This window comes from Chiroxiphia lanceolata, chromosome 8 (assembly GCF_009829145.1).
Source record: "Chiroxiphia lanceolata isolate bChiLan1 chromosome 8, bChiLan1.pri, whole genome shotgun sequence".
Classification (NCBI taxonomy): domain Eukaryota; kingdom Metazoa; phylum Chordata; class Aves; order Passeriformes; family Pipridae; genus Chiroxiphia; species Chiroxiphia lanceolata.
In genome coordinates, this window is record NC_045644.1 from 22,646,462 (window position 1) to 22,660,166 (window position 13,705).

Here is a 13,705-nt window from a genome sequence, read left to right on the forward strand (position 1 = left end):
AAAAAAAAATGTAAACCCTGAAAATACAAATAAATAATAACATAAAATTAAAAAAAAAAATAGAAAAAATAAACTACAATTCAAAAAAATTAAAAATAAAATAAAAATACAAATTAAAATAAAAGTAAAAAAATACTTTTACTAGGGTATGACAGCTAGCCAAGGCACAAAGGCTGTGATGCACCCCAACTACAGGGGTCACTCTGGCCAGGGGCCGCCAGCAGGCACCAAAGTGCCAAGGGAAAAAGCCCTGCCCTGCTTACAGGGTGGGCTGGGGGACGGGAGAGCTCCGTTTCCCCCCTCGGGTGCTGAGACGGGGCTCTCACCCTCCGTACAGGGTGCTTGACCCTCTCTCCGGGCAGCCACAGGAGCACGACCACAAAAGGCCAACGCCAAGCAAAGCAAAGGACCCAGCCCTGCCTACAGGGAGGTTGCCCAGTGCCAAGCCGGCCGGGGCAGCCTGAAGGTGCCCACCGCACTCTTAGGTATCCCTTCCCCGGGGATGCCAGGGAGGTCCCTTTGCCCAGAGGGCCTTTCTCCTGCCCCCTCTTCAGCTCGAAGCCACTGCTCTTCTTGCCCACTCTTGCCTCGCTGTCCCACTCCGTGCCTCTGCTTTCTTCTTGGATGGCTCCTGATGAGACAGGACACAGTTTAGACTGAGAAGCTGCCTTTGCAGCTTCTAAGTTTCCTAAGATACTTCTGATTTTCACCTCTATGTCCCTGATATTTCCTCAAGATTTCACCCGAAAATTTTAATTTGCATTTTATCCCCTAAGGATTATCTCATTTTTTTATCCCCAAAACGTCCCCTGGAAGAAAAGGTGAGTAACTCAGCTTTTCCCTCCAAGATCTTCAGTCCGTCCTTCAGACTTTACCTGAGATTTTCCCTCAGAACATCGCCTGGCTGTGCTTTCCAAGTTCCCTCAGCTTTACCTCTCTGAAACACTCTGTCCTTTCTGAGTTACCTCACCAAGGAGTTCAAGAAGCTTTTCCCTCAGTAACTTCACTGAAACACCCTGCTCCGACCCTCTGACACCACTGCTTAACACTCCCTACCTGTGTAACAGCCCGACTTGTAGGGCGACTCCACAACCATTTACCTACCGAGCTTCTCAAAGCGCCTTTCACCTGCGCCCGCCCCACGGACCTCGGGAGGAGCGGGACTTGGCGGCTGAGGGGAGCGGAGGGAAACCACTCCCGTGTGCAGGGCGGGAACAGCAGCGCAGGAGCGGCACAGCAGCGACCGACCTGCCCTGCCCTGCCTCGTCTCCCTCAGGGCACCCTTCTCGGTAACCCTTCAGGGCACCCTTTTCGCCCTGTGTCCCTCACAGCCCCTCAGGGACACGCGAGACACCCGGCTACCCCTCAGGGCACCCTGTTCCCCCTCAGTGATACTGATATTTCATCCCCAAAATGTCCCCCTACTCAGCATTTCCCTCCAAGATCTTCAGTCTGTCCCTCAGACTTTACCTGAGATTTTCCCTCAAAACATCCCCTGGCTGTGCTTTCCCTCAGCGTTACCTCTATGAAACTGTCCTCTTGACCCACCTTAGCTTTTCCCTCAGTAACTTCACTGAAACACCTTGCTGGCCCCTCATGCTGCTGCCCAACACGCCCTCCCCTCTGTAACAGCCCAAAATCTGCCAAGGGCTGACTCCCAACCTTTTATCGAGCCCCTCATGGGTTGGTGGAACACCATGGCTGAGGAGCCCAAGTTATGGAGAGAGAAGGCAGAAATAAAAACATAAAACATTTGCTTCAGCTTCTGTAAAACTGCAAATTTTTATTTTGCACTGGATCAGGCTCTGGCCAAACTAGGCCCAAATTAGGCCTGGATTCTTGCAGCCTTATATTACTTCTCAGTGGCTCTGTGTCTGAGCAAACTCTGCCTTGTGAGATACTGACTTGGCTTTGGGAGATGTTGCCTCAGTTCACAGGGCCCTGATGAATGATTTCAAGGTGTGCTCTCCTGCCCCATCAAACAGTGCTGCAGGGCACTACGGGGGCATTGCTCGCTGGCACCAGTGTTCCTGAAGAGGAAAGCAAAGTTAGCCAAGTGCTTTAATGAGGGTGCCAAAAAGTGATTCGATCTATGGGTAACAGAGGGTTGCAGCGTACTTGGCCAAAGGCTCTGCCTCTGTTTCTGTCTGTTCAACTTAAAATAGCCCCCCTGGCTACTGCCAGGGGACAGAACAGCCCTACATGTGACAGGTGCAGCTGTCCCTCAAGAGACTGAAAATACTTAGAAAAGCTTTTGCTCTCCTGCAGGCTCCGTGAAATGAGCAAGAGAAGAGAGCAGAGGAAGAGGGACAGTAGTTTGCAGCAGGCTCTGCTAAAGGCAGTCCTTGCTGAAGGGCTCTGGTAGCTTTTGAGATGACTCCTTCACAGAACTGCTCTTTGTTTTGGTTGTTCAGCTTTTCTCTTGATCATGCTGTTTCCCCAGGCTGTGTGTTGCAGCGACTGAAAACCAGAGCTTTAGCAGAAGGCTGGTGTCTGGTTCTGGCCAGCAGGAACATGGAAGACCACTGAGGTGCCATCTCTGTCCTAGCACTGCAGAAATGCTGTCTTGATGATTCAGATTGGGATTCAGGAAGCAGGGACAGGCTGATGTGATGGCATGACCAAGTTAGGGCTGCACTGGTGTGGTGTGCACACTAATCAGGAATGGATGGGGGTTTATATGCCAGAATAAACTTATTTTATTCCAGGAAAAGTTGTCTACAGGACGGAGGTACACTAATAGCTAAATCCACAAGACAGACTCTTTCTTGGGCATTATCTCTTCCACATCCAAATGCATCTGAGTTAAATTCAAACCTGTACTAGCTGGTGGGGGGGTTGTGGATGGTTCACCACCTGTTTCATTTTCACTTTGGCTTTCCAGAGACAATGTGGACTATATTATCTGATGGCTATTGATTTGCCCTTGGTTTTCCACATACTATTTATAAGTACAAATCCCTCCTCTGCTTTTTGTGTGGCATGGGAGAACTGGCCATGAATGACAGAATAGCCCAGGTCACTGCAGCACCACTGGAAGTCACAGGATTTCCCCTGCCAGCACATGGTGTGGTTGAGCACATTATCCATAAGAAGACAGTGGCCTGAGCTTACCTTTATTCACATTTTGCCTAGGTGTTCAAAGTTCAATGCCAGCTAATCCAGTACTAGTAAATGTTACCATGTCAGATGTAGGAAGAGTTTACACCTAGAGTTGCACAAAGATTAAGGAATCTGGCTCAGCTCCTTGACTTGATCTTAGGAAATCCTCCACGTAAGACTAAATGCATATATCGTTATCAATATCATTCTTTGTTTCAGCTCTCAAGTGGCACTGGTCCCCAGTCTCCAGATGTGCAAGATGTGGGAACCTAAACCCATTGGGATCCTGGGGCTATAGGTGTTTGAGATGCAGATCCCTGGTATCTCAAATTCCAATCTAACCACTGAAGAACTGTGAAAATTCATTCTCAGAGAGGTAAGAAAGTTACTGACTTAGAAAGCCTTGGTAAGAAATGAGGGAGCTACACTGAGAGTGCAGTGACAGACATAAATTCATCAGTGTTTCTGAAGGCATTTATCACGAGTAGAATAAAGGTATTTTGGGTTCCTTAATCAAATGCACTGACTTCCTTAAAGATTTTATCTTAATGGTGAGTAAAATGTGGTGTTCTCGAAAGGTTTTCTGGTTTAGGTCAAGAGGAGTTTAGTTTTGTCTAAGGATTTTTGTACTTTAATGTTGCCAAGTACAGGAAAAAAAAGGCTGAAGATGATTTGGATTCAGATACATATTTTCTTGATTCCTTTTCCTCCTTTTTTCCCCTCAACCACAGAGATATGAAAAAAAGCTTGTACCATACTTTTCATCTTCTAATCATCATCCCTGTGACATTGTTCTGCCAGATCTGTGCTAGGCATGAACTAACTTGTCAGATAGCTACAAACACAGACAGGGGAACTGAGGACTAACACCCTTAGATAGAGAAACCTAAGATGTGGTGTGGCTGATAAGACTCTTGAGTCTTCCAGGACAGACCTGTGGGGAATCTCAAGGCAAAAAAATTAGAAACGTGCTCTCTGTTAGGCTGAAGATCCCTTCTGGCACAAAGCTTCTGTGCTGCAACATCCTTTTTGCTGCCTGAGTATAGGCCAAAGGTGAAAGATCTTTGGAAGGCCTTTTCTTCTGCCAGAAGTGATTAATGGAAAGCAAACAGCCAGCAGATTGGAATAACAGCTTGAGTGCCAGGATCCTGCCAAAAGAACTATGCTTGTGCATTAAGATTACTGAGCACTGGCTTTTGTCACTTGAACATCTGTATCCTGCTCTGAGGATTTCAAAGCACGTCTGAGATTCATCCTCTTGGAAAATGAAAGCACAGAAGTAGTCCCATGCATGCCAAAGATTGCAATGGGTTTAGTCAGACAAACCTATTATACTGCCTCTGGCTTCTCAGAAAGCTTATTTAAAACAGTGAGAATATCTTCAAATCATAATCTCCAATATATAAGTTCCCTGAGCTCTAAGAAATCAGGCCTACAGTCAAGGAAAATAAACACACTACTAATAAAACTGCCTGTTTGTGCCTGCGATGAACAGCTGAATAAAACTAAAAAAAAAAAAAAAAAAAAAAAAAAAAAAAAAAAAAAAAAGAGAAAGCAAGGAAAAAAAGGGGGAAACAGAAAAACAGTGTACACAATTCAGAATTGTTCTTGGTTCCTAACAGTCTACATAAACTAGTTGTAGAAGCATGGAGAAGACAAGGCTGTGTATTGATTGGCACGTTGTACACTGCAGAGAAAGGCCAGGGAGGCAGATGTATCAGAAAGCATCCACAGCAACACTTCACACTACTTTAACTGCAACCTGTGTCAGAAGAAAGCTGCCAAATATTTGAAAATGGTGCTGGAAACATGACAGCTTAGAAGAGGATGTCTCCCTCACAGGAACAACCACAGCTCAGTGAGATACCTCAGGATGGAGTAAAGTTCTACACAATATGACTCATGTTATATTTGGCACTTGGTGCAGTTAATCTTATGCTATAGAACTGAACAAATGTTCATGGCCATATAATGACACAAAGTTCAGAAGTCCACTGTATCACTGAATCAGTCATCCTGGACTGTGTTGGTGGATATACAGCCTGAAACCACATTTGATTAATGCAAAGGTCATCTTTATTTTAGGATTTTTGTTTTGGTTTTTGTTACTTCTTTTTCATAGTCTGAGACACTGTCAAAAATATTGGACATCACAAGGTTTAACTTTCAAAGGGTAGATTATTCTGCCTTTCCTGGTTTAAAAGTGTTCGAAAAAAAAATTGAATTGATGGAGTACATGTTTCCATTTATTGCTGCTGGGTGAATTTTCAGTGATGGCATAATCCTGGACGCTGATGTCATCAAGCTGAGGCATGTTAAGCTGCTGTTTGACTGAGCTGTTTCCTGTGTCTAAACAGATCATAGATCTCCATGTACAAGCATCTTACAAGTTTTATCTTTGTCATTCTCTAGCTTCTATTTCAGTGTACTGTATGACAAATCTTACATTATTATCTTCTGATCTCCATCACAACTTTCTCATATGAATATCTAATCCTAATGGATAAATCTGGCATATTGAAGGATGACTGTTGGGTAACTAGTCATTTAATTATACTGGAAATGCAGGATTGCAAATACCAACCATTACAGTTCCTGCCTAGCTGAATCTCTATTACTGCTATTATTTGCAACCTTGGTACAGCAAATCTTTTTTTTTTTTTTAATCTCTGAAGGAATTAATATATCTAGGTTATTCTAATTAGTAGCTTCCTATTACAGTCATAAAAAGCTTTAAATATTGTCCCTATTGGCAGGAGAAATAGGGAGAGGCTGTACTGATAAAGAAAGCACAACAGTTGAAGCCTGACTCAAAACTATAATTATTGTGGCCTGGTTGAATCTCCAAGCCTGTCTGCAAGAAGAATGGAAGTCTTAAAGTAAAATAAGAGAATTTGTTTTAGTCCTTTCCACAGGGATACCTGATGTGGAATAACTTAAAGCAGTTTGGCACGTGGGACTGAAAACCTGAGATTTAGTGCAAATACCTAATAGAAAAGAAAGTTTCTGGGTTTCTCAGCATCTGAAATGCAAAAAAATCAAATATCTGGTAACTGAAGCATCAATTCTCAATTTCATGTGGCTTATGTGTGGACTCACACAAGGAGAACCTTTGACATACTGGAGGACTGTGAAATTCCAACCTCAGTATCACTTAGGAAGCGTTACTAACCTGTTGATGTTTGCCTTGATAATACCTTTGTAGATACCCACTATAGAATAATATGGTTTATAATATGTTCCAATAATTTTCTAAAATGTGGGAAGCTATTTCAGAAAAAAAAACCCTCAACTTGTTTCAAGAGACATTTTTTACTACATTCATAAACTTAAAATATGCAGTGTGTACCTATAATTAAAATGCATCTGAAAATGTGAAGTTTAAAGGTATATAAAAATTTATTGAATGGAATTGTAGTTCTCTGTTATATTCTATTTCTTAGGGTTATATTTTCTATATGAATCATGTTAGTTGCCTGGAAACTTTCCCCTGGGTCTGAAAACATCCTTCTAGAAAACTTTATCTTTACATGACAGAAATGGAGCAAAGGTTCACTTCTTTCTCTGAAAGGACTCCTTCCTTGTGAGCAGCCCTTATGACGAATAAACGATGTGCTATTTCTCTCTGTATGTCCTAGCCAGCCTCTTCATGTTTATTAGTTCCTTAATCTGTGGCTGGGTTAATTGAATCATTGGCCCATGCCCTGCTGTGAATACTCATCGACTGAGAGGTCTGCTTGGTTGAGAGCCCTCAGCGACATTATTTTTTAGAAATCTGTATTTTGTGGGTCGTTACTTGCAGATCTTTGTCCTAAAGATCCATCTTTGGTTCCAGTTGTGACTGATACTGATGAACTGAGTGACACACACAGCCTGCACCTGTGAGCCCATCTGCAAACACACACCATCCATTTTCCCCAGCAAAGGCTTTGCAAGTCTCTGCAGCACACCGTATCTGAAAGCCAGTGGTTTTTAGCAATAACTACTTCTATTTAGTTTTGTCGAACATTTGATATATCTGGCCAATGCAGGATAACTTTTTGAAACAAAGTTAATGTTCATTTGCCTTGCAGGCCACATAGACAATAATATAGTTGTCGTTAGAATAGTTCTTGATATTTTTCCTAGGTTGATGCATGCTGTCTAGGCCAGTTTTGAAAACACCTTTATATACAGATACACAGATAAAAAGGTACTTATTCCTGTTACTCCATTAAAATACAAATTTGGAAAATTTGCCTCTTTAAATTTTAAACATGTACTAAGCTTTATGCTCTTTGATCATAGCCACTTATACTATAAAATTGCTTTTTTGGGGGGACTGCTTAGGAAAAGCCTATATGAAGTATAGGCTGAATAAATTTCAATTTTCACTTCATGTTTGTGAATATCTAACTCAAAGTAGTCATGTGCATATTTAAACCAAAGCATCAGGTATAAAAGATGGGGTCCTCTATTTTGGTAAAAACCTTTCAGATAGTACTTGCTTTATGTATTGTTTTGCTAGAATAGGATCTGCGGGGAAAATGAGGAGGGACAGTGACAGGATCCAAGGATAAGCCTTTATGTGGCATATTTTATGAATGTCCAGATTATCTATGTTAGTTTAACACCTCAGGAACATCGTGGTTTCTCTCTACTCCCAGCTCAGAGAGATGGAGCTGTTTGTGGCCCTAATAAAGTAGCACATCTGTATGCCCATCCTCTGCTATGCTTGGACTCTTTGGTGATCTAAAATTTTTCATACCTTCATTATTCTAGAAATTGCTCAGCATTTGTGTTTTAAACACTAGGAGGGAATACTTTTTAAAACAAATAGGCAGCAGTGTCAGAAAAAAGTCTCTCCAAACCATAGTGTAGGAGACATTTTTTTTAAATGCCTGAATTCTAAAAATGTGGTGAATGTGTTCTCAGGGCATGAAATAGGTATGCCTAGACATGCCCTCCAAACAGAAAGGGGATGGCTAAGAAGATATTTAGTTTTGTTTTACAGTGGTGCATGATTTCTCCCAGTGGTTTGTATGCAGTTAGTATGGCCTCTTTAGACTGCGATAGGCCACGTTTGCTGTACCTATCTTGTCATCTTTGAATGGGGAGGATTTTGTCGGTGTAGATTTTTAAGCACTATCTTATCCGTCTTTCTATTACTCGCTCTGTCAGTTTTGTACCTGGGTATGTGAGTTTTTCAATGTGACACTAAAAAATAAAAGTTGTAATTATGTAAGGGTTTGAAAGCAGGACAATTTTTTTCAATGTTCACTTTGTGCTGGGCTGTACAAAAGAGGTCAATATCATTACTCCCTTTTTGCAGAAGGACAAAGAGTCTTAAGGAGAAGTGAATTTAATTGTTGCAGGCAAACCTGCAATAAAGCTCCAATTTCTTCATTCTTGTTAGAAGACACCTTTGCCCTTATTCCTGTCACAGTTCATTATCGCCTTGTGTTAGTACTTACTTGTGTTTCTGTCTGTCTTGCCTTTTGTTTTTATACCCTGTTCTGTTCTTTGCTCCTGAGCACAGGAGGCATTTAGTGTTCTTAAGCTCCTGAATGGTTACCTGTAAGGACTTTCTGTTCTGCTCAGAACCACAGTCAAGTTTACAATATGGGGTTAATATTTTAAGAAATCTCATTCCACTTTTTCAGCTGTGGCATGACATATGCACAGTTGCTCCTGGGAGATGGCTTATGCCAATTACATTAAATGCAGAGATTAAGGATGCTCACTCCATCAGTACACCCTTTGTAGAAATCAACTGCCAACTCATACCATGGAAGATCCTCCTAAAGTTTATGGATTGAGTGAGTGGTTTTACTAGACAGCAAAATGACAATCCTTTCATGTGATGTCTGAAATACCTGTTTTAACATGAAATGCACCAAGCTGTCTCAATTAAATCATTGTAAGAACTATTTCAACTGGGTAAACAGCATCTTTCCCTTATAAACTTTTGAAAAAATGTTCAGGTTGAGACAAATTTCTGGACGAGAACCTCCAATATGAGCAAAAAGAAAATCAATCAATGAAATAAGGTATTACTAAAATAAGATATTTTACTCCTGGTGATTAGGCAGATCTAATTCTGAGAATTGCTATCATCAGCTCTGCTGCAGTGAGGCCTGCACTGAGAACCTGGCAGCTAACTAGAATATGATTATATATATACACAGTCAAATTCCCGTGAAAGAGGAAAAATCCACCTTAAAGAGCAGATTACCCCACAGGGTTGTTTGGGGTTTGTGTTTGCTTTTTGTTTTGTTTTGTTTTTTTTTCTCTAATATCTTATATTCCATTGAAAATGCAATCCTTAAAGGACTGGATGATTGACGTATGTTGGCAAAGGTTGCTCACTCTGCACATGCCATGGGAGGGTGTGGCCTATGCGGTTTTCCAAGGAAATCATGCAGGTGGAAAAACTAATTAATTCCCTACTTTTATATTTGTTAGTATGAGAGCTGTCAAAATAGATCCGTAGATAAATCACTTCTTGTAGGTATTTTATTTTATAGTAGTATTATTATATAATAGGTTTGTCCGATCAAAATAAGCCTCCCCTCCCAGATAACCAGGTGTGTCAGATTGCTCCGGTGAAACTCTAACTGGTCACAGATCAATTGGGTTTAGGTCAACTCCATCTGTGTTGTCTGTCTCCCCATGGGATATGTTGCCAGGTGGTGTAGGAGCACTCTGTAATACAACCTGTCACTCTCGTTTTAGAAAGACAGTGACAAGAAACTGCGCTGCCCTCTCTGTCCCTCTCTTTTTCTAAGTCTGGGCTCTCTCACCATGCCCAGTTCAGTTTCCCTCCCACAGCTCAGCCCGGCGGTGCTCAGCCGGCCGGGAAAGCCTACCCTCTGCTGCCGGCGCTCCCGAAAGGCACCAGCCAGGGAATTCATGGCTCAGCGAAGTGCCGGGACTGCTGGGGCTGCAGGACAGAGCGGGCGTGTTCACCCTGCACTTCACACTTCATTCCCGTGTGCCCGTGGGTTAAAACTGGGGACACCTCACACTCTTTAGGGGAGGGTGATGGCTGGTCCCCAGCTCGCTCAGGGCTCACTGCGGCCAAAAGGGGCACCCAGAACCAGACAAGATGCCACAGCACGCGCGGGACACACTGACCAGCTCAGCCTCGTCCTGCCACTCAGCACCACCATCCTTCCCCCAGCACATCTGCTCCTAGAAATCTGCTGCTTTCCCCTTGTTTAAAGACCCGTGTTCCACAGCGTGGCCCTACCCCAAGTCAGCCTACCTTATCCACCTGGAGGGGACAGTGGCACTGGGCCTTCAGGAGCCAAGACAAGCTCCTGGGTCAGAGGTCAGCCAGCCTGGCCTCTCTGAAGCTTCCTCAAAGTCTGAGCCATTCAGAACAGGAGCTCAGGTTACAGCCGCCTGAAACCCCTCCAGCTTGGCTATTGCAAAAGGCCTGCCATCACTTGCTATGTTTGCAAAGCCTGCTACACCTAGAAAGAGAGGTGACCTTAAGGACTTACTTTCTGGGAGTAATTGATTGAAGTGCAGGTTGGTATGACAGCAAATATTTTTAAGATTTTTATTTGCTGAAGAAGAAGACTTAGTCCCTCAAAAATCAAATGGCTAACAACATGCTGTTACTGTAGAGATGCTCTCAGGTTTAGAGCTGTGCATCCAGAGCAGTTTACAGTAAAGACCAGCATCAGAATATTTTGAGCACAATAAGGACACCCTATAAATAATGTGAAAGGTTGTGAAGCCAGGGTAGCACATTTATTTTCTCTGGGAGGGATTTGCTTGGGGGCAAGCTGTTGTCCGTTCCCCCTCTCCAAGCCCCCTGTTAGCATTTCTTTCTGAACATAGTACATAACTTACAATGTCTTGGGCACAGCCTTCTCCATGTTCCTCCTCCATGGCTCAGCTTTGCTTTGTTCCCACCAAAGTGTTATTTACAGCATTTAGGCCTAACCCTGGAGTGGCTTCAATGAGAGACAGGGCCATAAAAACATCACTCAACATCTTATGCACTGCTGTCCCTCACTGGGTTAAGCTTTACAATGAGAGAAGCAGTTTCATGGAGGCAACCAAATTCTTTTCAGATAGAATAACGTCTTGGAGGCTTGCTGCTGTGCAGTGTAATTTCTTTGGTGTAAAATGCACTGAATGTCCTGAGACATGTAATCCTCAATCAACTTCTTATGAAAAACTCAAGATAACTGAAAAATTTGTGACCTCTGAAATGAAGACCCAGGCATCCATTTGACGCAAGTAACTGCTACAGTCTGCATCATGTCAACAACACAGCAGAAGTGAGTAGTTGTTCTCATATTTATTTTAGGTGAGAATTGTTGCACCAATCACTCAAACCTATGGTTCCATGCAAGTGATTTGGAACACTGGGCACATATCTTTGAATTTCTCAAAGATTGTGGGTTTTTTATAGGTCAGTATTTGATTGCATGTTTGCCCCTCCCTTTCTAGGAGTTATCTCTTGGAAGGAATGAAGCCTATTAATTAACTTATTTCAGGGTATCAGGATATCTGATGGTTTTTAAATCTATCAAGTAGATTCGCTAAAAAGTTTCTTATTCCTTGAAGATAAAACAAACAAACAAACAAAACAAACAAACAAACACCAAAAAAACACCATCAACCCCCCCAAACATCCAAAGCCAATGAAAACTGCAGCAAAAAGAAAAAAACGAAGGAAAATAATTATTATCAACCAAAGAAAAACCCAGAAGAATGAATAAGTACAGGCTTTTCTGCATGGGGGTTGTTTTTATTTCAGTTTCTCCTTGCTCTGTAACAGAACCTTCTTCACATCCCTCTTCTTATTTATTTGGCAATAGGGTGCTTTAGCATTGAATGTGTACTAGAGGAATGCACAGTATCTCCACAGGCCATAACAAGAAGCACTGGACTTCTAGTTTGCTTTATCTGTGGAGCTATGGGCAATCAGCTTTCACTAGCTATGTAGTTGTAAGATGCTCTGTGTCTCCATCAGCCTTAGTAGGGACTGCAAATAAGCTGGTTCCCTTGTTGACTTTCTCAAATTTGCTTTCTATGTGCCTTCTCAGCTCTAAAGTCATAGGTTAATATTAGTTGGTTTTCCTCTGAGCTAAAGTATTACCTCTATCAGATTATTTAAATGTGTTACATTCTGTGTGGAAGTGTATCTCAGAATCTGGTTTAAGTTAAACTTCCACCTAATAGTTTAAGCTAAACTGAAAGAAGGCTACTTAAAACTGCTTGGGAAAAAAATTCAAAGTCTGTCTGTCAGTCTAAAGGATCCTGGCAGTATGGGCCTCTTCTGGTTGTCCTCTTGGGGCTTTCCAGATGCCTGGTTTGCATAAGGGCAGTTGTAAGGTATGAAATGAAACGTGTAGATATCCTAATATTCCTGCCTCTGAGATGATTAGTTATGGAATAATTTAGGCAATGCATGCCTAAAAGAAAGGGTGTGAGAACAGGATAAGCTCCATTTGCAGCTCAGGGGTTTTCTGACTCCAAAGAGGCTATACAGCCATAGGTAATGGTTGAATGCACTGATAATTAGTAATCCTTGCTGGATTTTTCTTCCACTGTCTAGTTTCCCCTGGCACTCATATAAACATTTAGACTCTTTTGCCAGGTAATTCCACTGGATGGCACTCCTTTAGTGGAAAAAATCCCTTTGTTCTGAACTTGTTTCCTGCTAGCTTCAACTATTTTCCATGCTTTCCCTGCTGGTTACACTTTCATTATCTCTGCTATATCCCTTAAGTCAACTTGTTTCAGAATGAGTCGTAATTTACTTAGTTGTTCATTTTCAGACCTCTTGTAAGATTTTTTCTCCACTGAATCTTCAAGATCTGCATCTGGAGGAGAGAGCAGACACTGACTTCAGGCTCATGTTAGAAGTGAAGATAACTTATCAAAACTGCTTGATGGACACTGATATATACTGTAGCCACTTGCTCTCTTTTTGTTGGCCACATACATTACTTCAGTAGTGTATAAACAGCGTTTGTGTTCAAATGGCAGTAAACTTTTGTAGTGATCTGTTTTTTTTTTTTCAGGTGGCACCAGTAAAACACTCGACTTTGATGTCAGTTATGTAAACACACGGCCGTATTCATACCAAGTGGTAATTGTTCCACTGAAATTGGCACAAAAACCAAGAGCTGCTTAGTTCCAAAGGAAAATCAGCCCCTTTAGAGTAAGTGCACCTGCACAGGAGGTGTGTGCACTGAATGCTGTGAGGAGAGCCCTAAGAGGAAAGGGTAGCATAATTTAGATGTGTTGCTATTGGAGGCCTGAGGATAGGCCTTTTTGGTGCTCTGAGCTTTAGCAGACATGCTGAGAGAAATAAGGCATAGTTGTACGAGTGAGGGATAGGGCGAGAGTGAAAAACACTGGCACACAGAGGCTGTTGCTACGGAAGCCTGGAACAGTAATGCAGAGGAGTTTATGTGGTGTTATTTGTCACAGATTATGTCTCTGCCTTGTCTCACAAAGTAAATGATTCACTGCTTTTTTTTTGCTCAGGGTGGGGCAGTAATTCCTTTCCTGCATTGCTAAAAATAAAGCCAAACAATGACTACAATATTAATCTTTAAAGGAAAAAAGAGGCAGAGAACTGATATCTCCTGTA

General features: G+C 42.2%; 1 long non-coding RNA gene across 1 annotated transcript; it reads left to right on the forward strand.

Moving 5' to 3' along the window:
- The first annotated feature begins 99 nt into the window (after nucleotides 1-99).
- LOC116790127 lies at nucleotides 100-8,326 on the forward strand. The gene is made up of 2 exons (XR_004358270.1): nucleotides 100-1,289; nucleotides 3,322-8,326. It is a non-coding gene; the product is annotated as an uncharacterized LOC116790127 (long non-coding RNA).
- The last annotated feature ends 5,379 nt before the right edge of the window (nucleotides 8,327-13,705 follow it).